General features: G+C 39.7%; 1 protein-coding gene across 1 annotated transcript in view; it reads right to left on the reverse strand.

The window, feature by feature from the left end:
- Positions 1-3,084, reverse strand: part of atp2b2 (ATPase plasma membrane Ca2+ transporting 2) — a 112,351-nt gene extending 109,267 nt beyond the window's left edge. Inside the window, exon 1 of the mRNA XM_062404949.1 lies at positions 2,882-3,084. The gene's annotated coding sequence lies outside the window, so the exon portion shown is untranslated. The remainder of the gene's footprint in view (positions 1-2,881) is intronic.
- Positions 3,085-6,000: the final 2,916 nt, after the last annotated feature.

Consider the following 6,000-nt stretch of genomic DNA (forward strand, 5'->3'; position numbering starts at 1 on the left):
AATGAAACAAGGGAACAGTAAGAGACAGACATACCCTCAGTGTAAACAATTTAAAGCTAATTTATGCTCAAGAGACTTCTCTCCATAATCTGTGTTCATTTAATCCCGATGTGTGCACATTTTATAAGAGTTTACAGATATGGACTAAACAGACGAAACAAAACCATACCGCTGGAAATCGTGGGGGCCAGCAGAGCCAATAATGCAATTGAGTCGACCAGACACAAAAAAAAATCATGTCAATCATGGCAGAACTTTTTGCGCTAAAAAGAAAGGGATCTATATATTATTTTGCAGGGACAAACAAATGCTTTCGCCTCTTTCTTAAGATGTACATTATCTCAACCTCCTCCACTGTCCACATGTTTGTTGTTGTCAGAAACTTTTTAGTCTCTCTGTTGACTCTTTGGTCAATGATGGTTGCATCAGTTGAAGCAGATGCATCTCTTCTCTTACGTGCAGGCAGCATAATTGAGCCTTTAGACATTGGCTAGAAAGTGCATTAAAGATCATTTTTTTGAAGAGGAAATATGACTTGACATGCATGCACCACACAACTATAAAATCAAACACTACAGAAAAACATTGAATAACTCATAGCCTGAGCTAAGGACAGCTGAAACAACCCATCACATTTATCACTGTGAGATTTCACCATGGACAACATGTATTCCATCAAGCTACCGAGCGAGAGGGAGAGAGAGGAGGTGACAGATGAGCGAGAGAGAGAAACACGCAAGAAACATAATCAGAGGATCATTTTTCATCCATGTCTCCAGAGATCCGTCGAAGACCATAATGTCAACAAGAGTGATTCTGATTGTTGCAGTGAGACTTGGTCATGGTTGAATTTACTCTAATGCTGTGCCATGCTATGCAAATGACAGAGGGAGACGGAATCTGCAGCAGTAATTAACAGTCCTAAGGCTCATTAGAATTCATTTCATTAACGGATCTAGTATTGTGTGCTTGGGTAAACATAGTGACATTGGGTTTTTGTTAGATTTGCCTAAATGCTGAATTGATTGCTGTTTCAGATAACTGTTTTGGCCAAATACCTACGTGTCCAGAGCCGCTGGGATTTCACACATACTAGAAAACAAATCACCTTTTACTACAATGCAAACACATGCAATGTAATTATGTATGCATCATTGTCGGTGTCAGAGGAGCAGTGCTACATGAGCTACTGTTCGTGAGGAAGATTAATGGTAATGGCAGGATGCCTTTCAGAGTCAGATTTTAATTTATATCCTCTTAAATTAAGGGAGAATTGTTGTTTTTAAAACTGGGTCTTGTTTAAAAACATATGGCAATCGCTCCTGTTGGCTCTTAAAGAAATTATATTTTTTTATTTTCTATTCAAAAAAGTGGGAGTAAGAACACTGGCAGGCTTTTACGGAGGAGCCCAATGTTCGAAGTTATCTAATCAACCCATCACACATTTGAAATACTCTAATGTAATGATTTAATTTATGAGTTTGTCCCAACCCTCCTCTACAACTGTGTCTGATGGGAAAAAAGAGAAAACACAGAAAGAGACAAGGTGTTAAAAAACAGGTGTTAACAGTAAAGCTGAACAGGACACCAGCAGCCTCAGTTGAGGATCCACTTATGAAACTCAAAGGTTCAGAGACTATTCAGTTTAGAATCCATTAAATTTAGTTTTATCAGAAATACCTTCCTGTATGATGGGTGTGATCCTTATTCTCCCTGTTTCACCTTGCACAATTTCACAGCAACCATTACAATTATTCTAACACATATCAAACATCCCATCAAACCATGAACTGCAACTGGCTACAACAGATAAATCGATGCTGTAATCACGGCAAAGGCCATAACAAGCAGTGTGAATATGCCTGTCTGCATACAACAATCAGCACTTATCAAGAGCCACAATTCATTCGGCTTATTAGGATAGGAGTTAAAAAAAAACTCAACCAAGAGGAGGTAGGACTCCTCTAATATCCTGGTTATATCTTCAGGCAGGCTACTTGTAAGTTCAGCTTTAGTTTGTGCCTTATGTTATATTATCACATTCAACTCAACTCTGGATCCAATTTTCTTAATAACATAAAAACCTGGCATCTTTAGAAAAGAAAAAAAGGAATTTACTGCTGTTCTGTAAGTATTTACAATATTATGTTTTAATATCTGAATGGTAAATATTGTTCCTATTGTACAGAAAGGAGAACCGTTAACCAATGTCTCTCATTTTGAGTGTATATCCTAATAGAGGTAGATAGAAATGATGCAAGTTCTTGCTTTGCTTATGAGCAAAATATTAACAAAGTTAATACAAATAAATGTGCCATGATATAATCTTTTAATTTAGGTCACTTTGTACAAAAGGTGCAAGGACGTCTGTGATTTCTAGCTGCCATGTCTGTTTGACCTTTAAGAAAAAGAGGAGCAATATATTGCAGACCAGATTCTCTGGTGTTGTTAAACAATCTTTGCTCTGCTGTTGAACACGACAGACACAGACCGTATACTTTGCTGCTCTCAGTGTCAAATACAGACGCATGTAGGTCAACCCAGCAGCCACCAGTCAATGTGTCTGCAACATTATGGAGGACATTATGCAACATACTTCTTTTAAAGGGAACATTTAAGGAATATAAGAAAGTAATTGGCTGCATCCTTCATCCCCTCTCTGCATACCTGCAGCAGACTGCACCTCTGTGTGGCAACGACAGCAGAGTGAACGGGTAGCAACAGTGTGTCATTCCTGCCGACGCATCTCACTACGGATGCCATGCAGGGCATCTCCCGCAATCATCATCTGACAAACTCAAGAGGGCAAAGACGCGTGTGTGTCCTCGCTATCTGCCAATGTGAGTGATGTCTTTTTCAGATCGGATGCCTCTTGACTTACCTGTTTCTTCTGATCCAGGAGGAAGAGTAGGAGGCAGGCGCATCCGGATGAAGATACTCAGAAGACGAGCAGATAGCGGGGATCTCTGCTGGATCCGCGGCTCCCTCGCTCAGTCACGACTCAGTCCCACATGCGTTCATCCACTTTGCGCCGTGCACTCGCTGCGGGTTGTTGCGCGCAGCCACTTGAACATACAGTGAATGAGCGAGCAGCTCCGGTGTTGCGTAACACCACCTGAATCTAATGTGACGCTTTACTGGAGCATTGCTGGGTTCCATCAGTTCTCGGGGAAGCTCATTAAAGAATGGAAGTCGGTTGTCAGGGAGGCGATCACAGGAATCCTCATGTACGACCCGATTACACCACTTTCATATTGTTAACTTGACATTAGAGCGTGGATTTCAAGTTTGCTTTTTGAAAATGCGAGTGAGCCAATCACTTCCTGACTGAAACCATTCATTTGTTTATTTTGTGATTAAACCAGGAATCATTTTGTCTATAAAATGAGGTGAAGTCTCTATTCATGTCATTTTTGACAAATAGCTATTTCCAAACCCCCACATATATTCAGTTTACTGTTATATCTGGATAGTACACGCATCAGATAACACTTATTATAATCATTTTCGAGTTATTTTAGTTGCAGGTAGTATTAATTACAGGTAGAATTTACTTTCCTATTCTCTGCAACTTATTTTTCCACTTTTAAAACAAGATGTCACAAATAGCGAGCTAGCATAGAAGCTAACCTCCGTCTCCAGCTCAGGAGAGCAGGTGAGATGTCCCACTCTTGTTTTTCCAGAAAGTTCGGCCACATCACTTCGAATGTTTTCTATTTAAAGACAAAGTTTTTTCGTTCTTTTTCTCGGACGTGGTACTCGCTTCGGGTTTAGCCTCAAAATCGACTTCATTTTATCTGCTCTTCGCTTGATGGCTAGATACGTTACATGACGCGTTCAGGGCACGTCGTTAATTCATAAATACCTGCGCCTTAATCTCAACAATGACACGTTTGTAGTTTCTGTCAAACAACGTTCCCACAACAACTGCACACGTGTCTAAATATTATTAACAGTTTACAACTAAAGCTAATAACATTCGAAATGCGTGAACACCCAAAAATCGAAATACTACCCATAGTAATAAAAATAATGTTAATAATAACATAATTGTTGCCTTTCTTCCCATCCTGCCGGCGTAACATGAGTGGAGCGTGGATGCTAATGCTAGCCACCTAGCATTGTCTTACATTTCACGTTTAAAGCCTGACTTTGAAGGCAGGATACTTTTTTAAAGATGTTTTCAATTCCAGTGAGATAATTTTGTACATAAACATTGAATAAAACGAATATAAAGCCTGACTTTTAAATATTTACATCCGTTTTATTTATTTTGATTTTATTTGTCAAGGGACCATGACCTATATTAAAGCATGTTCCACAGTGACAGAAATCACATAAGTTGTCGTTCCAATTAAATCTTTCATGATGGATATCATTGGCTGGATCAATGTCATTCCTAATGTTGAATGTTACTTCCTTTGCAAGTAACAGGTAGGATCAGATAAAATATTTATCATGTACAGGAAGTGAATGCTGTATTCGCACCCTCACTCTCCCTTGAGGTTAAGTTTCACCTCTGATACATATTTTCAATTCAAATACAACGCTATCCCAAAACACCAAGGAACCTCCTAATCACAATGACACATCGCACAATATCACAAAGACAGTGATTGGTGACAACAGGAGAATATAGAATACGAAACATCAAATAAAATGTTATTGATGACCTTTTCAGACAGTGTTGAAAACTGGAGCTTGGAATTATCAGGTTAGAAAAACAATGATTCAAAATAGAGTCAATACAATGACATATTATAGATGTAAATAAAATGGGGGTAGTGAAGGACCAGGGACTACTAAACTGCATAACCTGGGGTTTTAGTTTTCTGTCTCTACCAGATTTGATGTGTGTATATGTGTATATGTGTATATATATATATATATATATATTATGCTGCAGCTGGGACACACACCCTTCACAGTCAAAACAACAGTCACGCCTACCGTTATTCATGCTCGTACCCTCGCAGTTAGTTAGAGGTTGTTTTTGCTGTCGTCATTCTGCAGTGGGGAACATGCCGGGTGCTGAAAATTGATCTACTGGCAGAGATTTAGATTTTTCCATGAAGTAGTGCACGTGCTGCCCAGGGTGGGCTGGTTGGAAATAGCTCTTATTGGTCGATGTGTTTTTGAAATCCCACCTATCATAAGTCTGATCAAACCTTACCGTCACTGTAGCACACTGTAAAGAGTTTTGTTGTCCATCATTAGAGGAAGATGACAGGGGCCATGTTCACGGCTCACTGTATTTCTGTGATGTCTGTCAGCAGATGCCTTACTGACCTGCTCTGTTACCCAGGCCAGGGTGTGCAGAGGCACAAACTGAGCAGCAGGAGCAGATGGGAGTGAGATGGATGAAAGGAGGATGAGACAGAGCTGTGTGCTTAATATTTAACCAGCGGAGCAGCATGTTGCTCCGCCCCAGGAGGAGCCAGTATCAAGTCATCCCACCGAAGTGACAATGATTATAGATGCTGGAATTCACAGGTGGAAAAAAACCCAGTGTCAAGTACCAGACTGCTCATATTTTGACACACTGGTTTTTCATAAATACTAATTTACTCCGCATTAGTTCAATGGGGAAAACTGTCCCATCTGTAAAACTAATTAATTGTTTTCATTCTATATGTCTTTATTAATTAATACCGAACTTCTATGATCAGCATCAGTACCCACACTGGAGTGATATGACAAAAAACATCTTTAGAAGAAATTTACTTTTTAGTTTGGTCAATATCCATTCCACTGAAATTGACTAGGCAGGGTTTATTTATCTACTGCAGCCAGCCACCAGGTGGTGATCACGATGCTTTGGCTTCACTTTTGGTGTCCAAACTTTTTACCACTTACCCCATCCTGCGCTCTGATTGGCTGTAGTTGTCCCCGATTAGTCAAAGAGACTTGTCTGTGAGCCTCTTGAATTGTTTTTTTGAAGAGTTCACACATAATAACAAACAATGGACCACTGTAAACCAGGCATGAGATACATGTAGG

The sequence above is a fragment of the Platichthys flesus genome, chromosome 2 (assembly GCF_949316205.1).
Source record: "Platichthys flesus chromosome 2, fPlaFle2.1, whole genome shotgun sequence".
Classification (NCBI taxonomy): Eukaryota; Metazoa; Chordata; class Actinopteri; order Pleuronectiformes; family Pleuronectidae; genus Platichthys; species Platichthys flesus.